Source organism: Notothenia rossii, assembly GCF_949606895.1.
Source record: "Notothenia rossii genome assembly, chromosome: 1".
NCBI lineage: Eukaryota > Metazoa > Chordata > Actinopteri > Perciformes > Nototheniidae > Notothenia > Notothenia rossii.
This window is the reverse complement of record NC_136912.1, coordinates 50,280,858-50,293,777: the sequence shown is the minus strand read 5'-3', so window position 1 is coordinate 50,293,777 and position 12,920 is coordinate 50,280,858. Positions and strand designations below refer to the sequence as shown.

The window sequence follows — 12,920 nt, the reverse complement described above, 5'->3', positions numbered from 1 at the left end:
TTCTTCCACTTGAAATGTGTTTAAACTGTGTCAGAGAGATGTTTAATCGCTAATGGAAGCACGACATTCGTTTGTGTCGGCGCCCTTAAAGGCAATGTGAGCGTCCATTCCCATTGGATAACGGAGAATTGTACACCCGGAAGTAAGTATTCCCCTTACTGTCGATTGATTTTACAGTGATATCTGCACTACTCATCGACTAAAAAACACCAGATTATCCTTTTTAATTACACAACATTGATTGGTTTAAATTGTGTGCAATGCTTTTGTATTTTTCCCCTTTGATTCGGAGAAACAAATATTTTTTCGGAGTAAAGGATGGCAATCCCCAGCTATCGTTTTTTTCACCATTCATTCCAATGGCTGGCATCTATGTCACGTGATCTTCACATTTCTCCCTGCAGAAAAAAAAAACATGGCCGAACTTCGTTTTATTCTCGGTGGAAAATGCCTATTTTAAAGTTAGTTTGGCCATTAAAATGCGTTTTGATGTCTTTTGATGCGAGAAATATGAGTTTTTATTTCGGATTATGTGTGCAGTGGATGGACATGATCTTTAGTTTGCTAGTTATTACGAAGATTACTTCAGGAAATTGCGACCATTGAACGTTTTCATTGTTACCAAGGTGGTTGCTAGGGACGCTGCTATCGATATTATTTCTCTTATGTTGTGTAACTGTTTAATGGTGTTATCTTTATTGCTACCCCCTTCCCCGTCAGTGTATTTTGTTGGTCCAAAGCGCAAACGTATTAGTTTAACAAAATCCGCATCTAAAGATACGTTATTTTCCCCTGTGCAATTCCAGTCTCACATCTCACATCACATCGTCATTAACAAATAGACCAAAAACATTTAAAAAAAATAATAATAACACTTTATTCCAAGTGTGCTTGCTTTTCTCTTTGAAAGTCATCACATAACGGCATTGTAATACACGGTTCGGCTGCATTAAATATTACATATCTGCCGTAGTTCTCTATTTATAGAGCCCTGATGAGAAGACTTCTAGACAAACATGAGGAACTGCCGCCAACACTGAAAACGTGACGTGGATCATAAATATATCAGCAATTAAACAACATCTTCCATTTCTTTTCAGACAATACGTCTCTTTGCAGTATCAACACTAATTCGGCTGACTTTTATATTTGATCCAATTGGTAGATAGGCTGTATTTACACCATAAAGGTGCACTGCTGATAGAAAGGGACACCTGGTGGTTAAAGCATGTTATTGAATTTCATTATTTTTATTATTAGATATTAATAGGATCCCTATAAAGTATATTCATTACTCGTTATTCTCTACTAATAGTTAATTAAAGACTGTATATAATGACTATTTTGCACATCCCTTTCAAGAGTTCAAGATTTTCTAAGGTTTATTGACATAATATCATATTCACAAACGGTGTAGTTATGCAATGAATGAAAAACTTGGGTCGCAGGTTCCTCAATAGTGCATTATAAGACATCTATCAATATTTGTGCATACCTCCAGCAATGTTAACTACCGTAAATTTCGGACTATAAGCCGCGCCTTTTTTCCCATTTTTCGACCCTGCGGCTTATATAACGGTGCGGCTAATCTATGGATATTTACAGCTAACGGCCACTAGGGGACCTCCTAAATCTATGGATTTTACAGGTTACAGTCCACCACCTTTAACTCTATGGGCTCTATGGCCGGTCCGCGCCCCCCACCTTTAAGCGGCGGGCTCCAGCAGTAAAAGCCGGAGGCCGGAAAAGAGTGAGACAGGTAGCGCGCAAAAGTAAAAGTGGAACCGAGAGTGGTACGAGAGACAGAACGAGAGCAAGACAGACAGACATTACGGGAGCGAGACAGTTTGTCCCCGTACCACTGGTTGAAAACCACTGCTGTAGATCACTGCCGGTACGTGCGCTGGGAGCGCACCGTTTAAGTTTGAAAGTTGAAAAGTTTGTGTGTCTGAAACGCTATGTGATACAGTACAGTTTACACAGCACAGTACATGTTCTGTAGCTACTATTGCACTAAATGGTAACACTTGAATATGTTATGCAAATATGCAACTTGTTTGTTGAAATGTTAATAAATGGGAGCTTCCTCAAACAGCCATCTCTTTCCCGACAATCCCCTCTGTGCATGAACCCTTACATATGGTAATTAAACATTAAAACACCTGCGGCTTATAGTCCAGTGCGGCTTATATATGTACACATCATTCAATTTAGCTGCTGCGGCTTATATTCAGGTGCGCCTTATAGTCCGAAAATTACGGTATGTTGAAGCAATTATTTTAACTGATATTATACATATTATACTCTTATAGGATGTATATAGATATTTAATCTCCGGCCTTGTCAGGTATTGACCAATCAATAAATAAAGAACAGAGAATTATTTAGTGGGAATGCTGTTAACAGCATTCCAACTAACTGTTCTTCTACGGACGAAAAGTTTATTATTCCGCCGGTATTTTGGCCCTCCTCCCGCATTGAAAATCGCAGAAAACTCCGTTCGAACATCAAAACGTTCAGCTTGGTCGGGAATCGATGGCTATTACTTTTCTCATTCATAACTTTCATAATTCCAGAGATACATCCCATAATACATCACATTTTTAACATTGAAGTCAATGGAGAAAATCTTTAGACTTCAACAAATCTTCATGCAATTCAACTGCTAACTGTTCATTCATACTTTCACTCAGACACCTCATTCTAACTTTAAAATGTTACACATCTTTCTGACATTATTCGTGTAAAACAACTTTTAAATCTGATTCTTACTTTTAGACATATTAAACATTGTTCAGACCTTGTTTTAGAGGTTTTCTTCAGATTTTAACATTAACTAGAGTGTGTGATGTCACAGCTAGAGTGGAGGACAGCTTGAAATTCGCATTCATATTTATTTTTAAAACTGCCATAATGCCCTAACCTTACATTCTTGAGACATAATTTTTCATGATAAACGTAGGAGAACATCTCGTAGCTTGAAAAATGACAAATAATTAAGCAAAAAATAATTACACAAAGTGCCTCTTGAGGGCATGAAGTGACAAAAACGTTCAACATGTCTCCATTAAAGCCCATTGTAATTTCAGGCAGATATTTCCTCAAAGCAGCAGCCGCAGACCTTTAGTTAAACTGCCAAAAAGGCCACAGTATTAACCCGAAAGTACACAAAAATTACACTTCAGATACTCAACTTCCTTGACATGCTTCACGTTTTGAAATTTCACAGATATCTGTTATGGTTCTTCCACAAAACGTTCACATGTAAGAGGTTCATCTCTCATTCAGAACAGTGAAGCCTTTGAAGTCTATGCACCTTGTTAGCTCAACTATAAACACCTGTGCAATGGAACACAATGATGTCATCACTCCAACTGATATGCTCAGAGCAGCAGACTTCAGATAGCAGTGTGCTAACAGTCCAGTCGTGAAGACATCTACGGGATAGTTTTGAGATTTCTTCAAATGCCGTTGCCATGGCAACACAATGCTCGCCTTGAAACACGGTTTTCTCTCATAACTTCCGTGAAAATACTCCAAACAGCCGAGAGCTTCACAGGTTTGGTAACGATGCAGCCATCAACGCATCTAAGCGTAGTATGGGGTGTCATCAAATGCCGTTGCCATGGCGACAGACAACTAGCCATGAAACAGGATGTCGCTGTAAGTCCAATCGACACGGTCCATTCGTCCCCCAATCTTCACTTGTATATCACCGGTCCATGCCTCAACAGGTCTACGCCAAATCTGAGATCTCACCATATGCCGTTTCCATGGAAACGCATCCCTCGCCATAAAACGTGATGTCGCTATAACTCCCATGAAAATGTTTAAAAAGTGCTCAAACTTCACATTTGTGCTAACAGTCCAGCCGTGAAGACATCTATGGGACGATTTTGAGATTTCTTCAAATGCCGTTGCACTGGCAACACAATGCTCGCCATGAAACACGGTTTTCTCATAACTTCAGTGAAACTGCTCCAAACGCCCCAAAACTTCACAGGTTTGGTAACTATGCAGCCATCAACGCATCTAAGCGTATTATGGGGTGTCATCAAATGCCGTTGCCATGGCGACAGATCATTCGCCATCAAGTTAGTTCAGAAGTTTGCAATTCAAATATTCTGCTGCTTTCCCAAGCCTTTTTACTTTATTTTCTTCTCTTATCACACATTCAAGCCCCCAATGTTCATGTATCATTTCAATCTAAATTCTTCACTTTCTTCTTACACATTTCATTTCGATGTAAATTCTTCACTTTCTTCTTACACATTTAATTTTAATCTAAATTCTTCACTTTCTTCTTACACATTACATTTCAGCATAGCAGTTTAGCGTCAGCTTTTCAGCATAAAGCATTCCCACTAGCAATTTCTTCAGGAATTGCATTCTCTAGTTAAATATAAAACACAGAATTTGTGTGATTATACTAAATGATTTACAAATAAACACCACTGCATATTTACAACTGTTACATATGCTAATGTAACGCAAATGTTTCCAACTTGGGATCAATAAATTATATCTTATCTTAAGATGATCGATGGCTACTGCCATATTTGCAAAATTTGCCTCTGAACCTTGACAAGTGCATGTTTTCGGCTTATCAATTAATGTAATGTAATGTTATCAATTAACAACAGGAGGGGTCACAAACATAACACCAGCTGTTAAATAAAGCTCTTCTGACCTTAGCTGGCATGTGGGTATATACAGGACTGTCTCAGAAAATTAGAATATTGTGATAAAGTTCTTTATTTTCTGTAATGCAATTAAAAAAACAAAAATGTCATACATTCTGGATTCATTACAAATCAACTGAAATATTGCAAGCCTTTTATTATTTTAATATTGCTGATTATGGCATACAGCTTAAGAAAACTCAAAAATCCTATCTCAAAAAATTAGAATAGTTCCTCAGACCAAGTAAAAAAAAAAGATTTATAACAGCAAAACACAATGAAACATTTGAAAATGTCCATTAATGCACTCAGTACTTGGTTGGGAATCCTTTTGCACGGATTACTGCATCAATGCGGCGTGGCATGGAGGCAATCAGCCTGTGGCATTGCTGAGGTGTTATGGATGCCCAGGATGCTTCAATAGTGGCCTTTAGCTCATTAGCATTGTTGGGTCTGGTGTCTTTCAGCTTCTTCTTCACAATACCCCACATATTCTCTATGGGGTTCAGGTCAGGGGAATTTGCAGGCCAATCGAGGACAGTAATGCCATGGTCAGTACACCAGTTACTGGTGGTTTTGGCACTGTGGGCAGGTGCCAGATCATGCTGGAAAATGAATTCCTCATCTCCATAGAGCTTTTCAGCAGACGGAAGCATGTAGTGCTCTAAAATCTCTTGGTACACAGCTGCATTTACTCTGGGCTTGATGAAACACAGTGGACCAACACCAGCAGCTGACATGGCTCCCCAAACCATCGCTGACTGTGGGAACTTCACACTGGATTTCAAGCAACTTGGATTTTGCTCCTCTCCAGCCTTTCTCCAGACTCTGGCGCCTTGACTTCCAAATGAAATACAAAACTTGCTTTCGTCTGAAAAGAGGACTTTGGACCACTGTGCAACTGTCCAGTGCTTCTTTTCCTTAGCCCAAGTCAGACGCCTCTTCCGTTGTCTTGAGTTCAGAAGTGGCTTGACCATGGGAATACGGCTATTGTAGCCCATTTCCCGGACACGTCTGTGAACAGTGACTTTTGATACCTGGACTCCAGCTTCAGTCCACTGTCTTTGAAGCTCCCCCAAATTCTGGAAGCGACTCTTCTTCACAATGCTGTTAAGGCTTCGGTCATCTCTCTTGGTTGTGCAGCGTTTCCTGCCACATTTCCCCCTTCCAACAGACTTTTTGTGGATGTGCTTTGAAACTGCACTCTGTGAACAGCTTGCTCTTTGAGAAATTTCTTTTTGTGTCTTACCCTCCTGATGGAGGGTGTCAATGAAGGTCCTCTGGACAGCAGTCAGATCAGCAGTCTTCCCCATACTTGTGATTTAGTTTACTGAACCAAGCTGAGTGTTTTTCAAGGCTCAGGAAACCCTTGCAGGTGTTTCGAGTTAATTAGACGATTCAAGTGATTCGTTGAACACCCTACTAGTATACTTTTTCATGATATTCTAATATTTAGAGATAGGATATTTGAGTTTTCTTAAGCTGTATGCCATAATCAGCAATATTAAAATAATAAAAGGCTTGCAATATTTCAGTTGATTTGTAATGAATCCAGAATGTATGACATTTTTGTTTTTTTAATTGCATTACAGAAAATAAAGAACTTTATCACAATATTCTAATTTTCTGAGACAGTCCTGTATATTAATGCTGCCCATTATGGGCACAAGCAATTTTCACCCATTTATTAATGATATGTTTTAAATTTGAGTGTTTCCTATCCCCTAAACCTCCAGGGATGTACACAGTATACTGTATTGGCAACTTATTATTATGGGAAATACGAAAACGTCTTTTAAAACTACAACTCCCAGTAGAGACGCGCCATAGATAGAGAACATGTTGCGAAACACAATATCGATAGCAGCGTCCCTAGCAACAAGTAACAAGTAGTTAAGGCGAGACACGGCAGGCAAAAACATCGTTTTTCATGCCCATGTCAATTTTGAGATGTTGTGCTATTTTGATTCAATAAGATGTTTTCTTTCAGGCTTTTGGAAGGAAAACGTACAAAATACACATTTAGGTGTTTATTTTACTATAGTTTGTCTATTTCCGTCGGTAGATTTCTCCTAAATTCACCAAAAGTTAGCAATCTAACGTAACATAAAGTGCCGTGACCGCTGTTTGCTCCATGTCATGAGAGGTACCGTTGGAAAGCTCAGGTTCTCCTGCACAATCTCATCGGATCCAAATATGGTCATTTCCTTTGTATCAGCAACCAATCGTGAAAGTACAAAGGGGTCATCTGACCAAAGAACGGAATCTTATTGGCTGGTGTCAATTTCTGACAACGTGATTCGTTCAGATGCGTCACGTGGTGCGCCATGACACTTCCTTGTTTATATTTGCGCTGAAAATTTAAATCTCAAAATGCCGAAACATCCGCGAAAAAATCGTTCAAAGAGAAGAGGACAACAATTGTCACTTGCACGTAGCAAGGTAGAAGACAAAACAAATGACCCCGAACCTGAAAAACCTTCACTTAGTGCGTCAATGCGCAAGCTGTCACCCAAAGAGCAGGAGGGTTTAGATAGCGCCACACAGCAGTGGCTGATAATACATGTAGCGCGGCTGAATGAACTGCTCAGTGGGTTGATTTGCCCAAATTGCGCAGGGACAGGGCTCAAAGTTAACATCGATCCGCAAAACCATGGTTTCTGTAGCAGCTTAATTTTAGAGTGCAGTCTGTGTGATGGTGGGTACCGCAAAAGTGTGTACACATCTACACGTCTTCAAGACGAAACCAGGAAGGATGTTGCTTTTGATGTGAATGTGAGAATGGTGCTCTTAGCGCACAAGTTAGGCTTGGGCTATGCAGCTCTGAAGAAAATAAGCAAAGTGTTGGGGATTCCTGCACTTCATCTCAAAACCTATCAGAGACATGACAAGAGAGTGACAGGTATAGAAACAGGATTGAGACCAAGAAAACTTGAACTATTGAATTCAGAGTATAACTTATCAGGACATTCAGTTGACTTATTTTTTTCTCTTATTAGTGGCAGAAATAGAGAGAGGCCTGGAGTCACTTCACAGGACAAGGGAGCAGGTCAGGCAGGCTTATGCAGATGTGGACCCAGATGTTGCAGAGTTGCTGAGGGAGGATGCAGAGGCAGTTATAAACATCAGCGTGTCATTTGATGGCACATGGCAAAAGCGAGGCTTCACATCCCATTATGGGATCGGTGTGTGCATTGACATCCTTACTGGATTGGTGGTAGACTATGAAATCCTATCATCCTATTGCCATGCTTGTGCTCTAAAGGGAAATGCCAAGCAAGAGCAAAAGATTACAGAAGAGGAGTATGACAGTTGGCGACAGACACATAGTGATTGTGCAATAAACTTTGCAGGGTCAAGCAAGGCAATGGAGCAGGAGTCAGCCAAGAGGATGTGGGCCAGGTCTGTGAATCGCCACCAGGTGCGGTACACAGAGATGTTGTCAGATGGGGATAGCGCAGCATTTAGGGAGGTGGTTGCACTGAACCCATACCCTGGGCATGAAGTGGTGACAGTGGCAGAGGATAATGGGGAAACACCTGGTAGCCACAAAGAACATGCTGGAAACTTTTTAAAGCGAGAGGTGGGGGAGAAGCTTATCCCTGTGTACCACCGCATGTCAAGTGACAGCCTGCTCCAGAGAATGCAGCATGGAGGTACTCAAAATGCCAATGAGTGCCTCAACTCTGTGATATGGGCGCGGTGTCCAAAAACGGTCTTTGTGGGGAAAAGCAGGGTTGAGGCAGCTGCAAGTATGGCCATCTCCACCTTTAATGAAGGTGCCTCTGCCATGCTGGCTGTTATGGAGAAGTTGTGGCTCCAGAGCACAGATGTTACTGTCAGCGCAATGAGACAAAGTGATTTGCTGAGAATTTCAAAAGCTGAGGCCATTACATCTGCTAGTTTGAAATATAGGCGCAAGAGTCTAAGCACAGCAAAAAAGGTGAAAAGACATCAGCAGGAGATGCAGGAGGGGCCTACTTATCGAGCAGGCATGGACTAGGGTGGCAGTTCTGCAGTGCGTGTGTTACTGTGGTCGTAGTGTGTGTGTGTTACTGTGGTTTTGTTCATCAGGTACATACTGTGTTACTCAGTTTTCAGTTGTATTGTGTTTTATATGTTCTATATTGTTGTTGTTGTTGTAAGTATTAGATTAGATATTGTGTCTGAAAATAGTGTCTTCCAATAAAAAAAATATGGAATTTGACAATACATATCTTTAAAGGTTTTTTTTGTCAAAATGAGTTTTTTCTCCTACTCTGAGCACAAAATGTCCACTTCCGTAGCACGTAGACACACCAAACCTTCCAGTTATATTCCTATCCATATTCTGAAGGCTTTTACAGAAGGGTTTGTTCATTTATCATTCATAGCCTGAATTATATAACATTTTATACCTAAAAACATGGCGAAAATTGATATTTTAGGGCTGTTGACAGTATTTTCTGATTTATTTAGTGATAAAAAGAGATATAAAAAATCCCTTCTGTAAAAGCCTTCAATTCTAATATGACAACAAATGAAACAAGAATTTTGAACCTGGCTTTATCCAATAAAAAAAATTCGTTTCCTGAAATGTGTTAAAATATGCGCATATTTAATGAGATTATGGCTAATTTGCATATTTAAACATGCTATTTCTGAAAACTTGTAATACAAAAAACAATTACCTTATTGTAAGTAATTAACTGGAGAAATTTCTAGCTGATATCTTTAAGTTAAAAAAATTACCCTATTCACCTGTAGTGTCTCGCCTTAATAATAATAAAAGACATTAAGAAAAAGGTATTTTAAACAGTCATTAAAAAGCAACACAATCTACCTGCATTGCATTACTCTAAACGTGTAATAACGTGCTTTAACCAGTAGGTGGTTTGGGTTAAAAAGCTGTCAAGTTTACAGTGTTAACAAAATAAAATATACTGCTGTTTCTGGTTTAGTTTACGACGGATATATTTAGTTATTGTTTTGATATTTGTAACACAAAAGCGATGGAAAAAACCCACAGCAACACAGAAAAGATGGTCTTAACATGACCCAGCGGTCTTGTAGTTAATAAAAAACAATAATATCAAAACAAAATATTACTACTAACTTTATTGGGAAATTCAAACTGAACGGTAAAAGAATAGTTTCCGGTCTATTCTGAGCCCGATCTCTGTAGATAAATAAAAATAAAGAACTACGACAGATGTGTAATATATTTAATGCAGTCGAACCATTTATTACAATGCATTCATCTGATGACTTTCAAAGAGTAAAGCAAGCACTGCTGAATAAAGTATGATTTTATTTTTTACGAAAAGTTTTTTTCATATGGAATGCAGTTGGAGGTCAACCAATCACAGAGCTTGAGAACTAATCACAGGGTTTATCAAACAGAGCACAAGGTGTAGTCCTAAACGATAGCTGGGGATTCTGGGTAGTGTAGTGTCTTCTGCCATACTTTACTCCGAAAAAATATATTTGTTTCTCCGAATCGAAGGAGAAAAATACAAAAGCATTGCACACAATTTAAACCGATCAATGTTGTGTAATTAACAAGGATAATCTGGTGTTTTTTAGTCGATGAGTAGTGCAGATATCACTGTAAAATCAATCGACAGTAAGGGGAATACTTACTTCCGGGTGTACAATTCTTCGTTATCCAATGGGAATGGACGCTCACATTGCCTTTAAGGGCAGCCGACACAAACGAATGCCATGCTTCCATGAGCGTCAAATCCCGCCGCAGATGGGAATACATTGCAATCAGTTGAAAGCTATTTGCGTCCCTTTATGAAGCTGAAGGAGCCTAGGAGCATCACAACTGCACGCCACGGGACCCTGACCAAACGTCGCTCCTGGACGATTATGGAGTGAGAGTGTGATGAAAAATTTAACAAAATTGCTTGTCAAAAGAACGAAACCACAGGACCATCTTTCTTTTTAAAGCAATACTTTTGCCTCTCTGAAGAACCAGCACCTTACCGTGGTAGAGAGGTTTGTGTGTCCTGATGAACCTGGGGGCTGTGTTGTCTGGAACCTTGTGTTCCTGGTAGGGTCTCCCGTGGCAAATTGGTCTCAGGCAAGGGGCCAGACTAAGATTGGTTCACAAGACCTCATGAAAGACGACACACGAAGTGAGGATACCCGGCCCGGAGGAAGCCCGGGGTCCCCTTCTGGAGCCAGGCCCAGAAGGAGGACTCGTCGGCGAGCCTCTGGTGGCCGGGCTTGCCACGGAGCCCGGCCGGGCACAGCCCAAAAAGGCGACGTGGGCAACACCTCCGCTTCTCCGTCCCGCGGGCCCACCACCTACGGGAAACAGCGATGGGGTCGGGTGCGCTGCCAGAAGGGTGGCAGTGAAGGCAGAGGGTCTCGACGGACCAGACCCGGGCAACAGAAGCTGGCTTTGGGGACGTGGAATGTCACCTCTCTGGGGGGGAAGGAGTCGGAGCTTGTGCGGGAGGTGGAGCGTTACCAGTTGGATCTGGTTGGGCTCACCTCTACGCACAGCGTCGGCTCTGGAACCTTACTTCTGGATAGGGGTTGGACTCTATTCTTCTCCGGAGTTGCTCAAGGTGTGAGGCGCCGGGCGGGTGTGGGGATACTCACAAGTCCCCGGTTGGGTGCTTCGTTGTTGGAGTCTACCCCAGTGGACGAGAGGGTCGCCTTCCTACGCCTGCGGGTTATGGGGGGGAAAACTCTGACTGTTGTGTGTGCTTATGCACCCAACAGCAGTTCAGAGTATACAGCCTTCTTGGAGACCCTGGAAAGAGTCCTGTATGGGGCTCCTGAAGGGGACTCTTTAATCTTGCTGGGAGACTTCAACGCACATGTGGGCAATGATGGAGACACTTGGAGGGGAGTGATTGGGAGGAACGGCCCCCCTGATCTGAACCGGAGTGGTGGTTTGTTACTGGACTTCTGTGCTTGTCATGGATTGGCCATAACAAACACCAAGTTCGAACATAAGGATGCTCATAAGTGTACGTGGTACCAGAGCACCCTAGGCAGAAGGTCCATGATCGATTTCTTTATCGTATCATCGGACCTGAGGCCGTATGTTTTGGACACTCGGGTAAAGAGAGGCGCGGAGTTGTCAACTGATCACCATCTGGTGGTGAGTTGGGTCGAGTGGCGGGGGAAGCCTCTGGATAGACCTGGTAAGCCCAAACGTGTAGTTCGGGTGAACTGGGAACGTCTGGAGGAGGCCCAAGTTCAGGAGGCCTTCAACTCACACCTCCGGCGGAGCTTTTCGGGCATTCCTGTGGAGGTTTGGGGACATTGAACCAGAGTGGTCGGTGTTCAAAGCCTCTATTGCCGAAGCCGCAGCAGGGAGCTGTGGTCTCAAGGTCCTAGGTGCCTCAAGGGGCGGTAACCCTCGAACCTCCTGGTGGACACCGGTGGTTAGGGAATGTTCCGGTATTTGGACAAAATTAACATGGGATCACTCCGGTCAATGTACGTACTTCGTCTCACTGGAATATTAATGGCCAGATTGAATACAACATCGACCCAAATTCTCCGGTCAATGACAGGAGAGTTTTGAAAGTGACAAAACACTGTTCCACACATTTAAAAACACTTAATTAATGTTTACCCAGGATCCATGCACCTTTCCTGGCTTGTAAAATGTGGTGATGCGCCCTGGAGGTAGCGGGCAGGCTCTGTGCGTGGTGCTGAACCCCAGCCTGTCTATGTGGAATACAAAAACAAACAAAGACAAACACCTTTAAGGTCACCAGGGTCGTGAGGTTCTGGTTCTGGCGGTGTGCATGGAGGGGTTTGACCTGGCTCCCCGACACAATGCACATAGTCTGGAGCAGCGGAGCAGCGGCTGGGCCGTGTTCCCCCTTCTGTCCATTTGCCTATCAGTTTGTTAACGAAGTGGACAGAGGCTGTTTTTTGCCCCTAAAAGTGACTTTTAATGGTGGGTTTTGCATTTAAATGATGGGTCTTATCATTGTGGAGGGTCCCCGACACAATGCAACTAGTCTGGAGCTCGCTGGGGTCCCGCAAATGCTTTAATCACACTTTTGTCCATTTGCCTATCAGTTTGTTAACGAAGTGGACAGAGGCTGTTTTTCGCCCCTAAAAGTGACTTTTAATGGTGGCTTTTGCATTTAAATGATGGGTCTTATCATTGTGGAGGGTCCCCGACACAATGCAACTAGTCTGGAGCTCGCTGGGGTCCCGCAAATGCTTTAATCACACTTTTGTCCATTTGCCTATCAGTTTGTTAACGAAGTGGACAGA

The 12,920-nt window shown here is 42.0% G+C and overlaps 1 protein-coding gene across 1 annotated transcript in view; it reads right to left on the bottom strand.

The window, feature by feature from the left end:
* LOC307037428 (uncharacterized protein) overlaps positions 1-12,343 on the bottom strand; it is a 32,010-nt gene extending 19,667 nt beyond the window's left edge. Inside the window, exon 1 of the mRNA XM_079678296.1 lies at positions 12,265-12,343. The gene's annotated coding sequence lies outside the window, so the exon portion shown is untranslated. The remainder of the gene's footprint in view (positions 1-12,264) is intronic.
* Between the last annotated feature and the right edge of the window lie 577 nt (positions 12,344-12,920).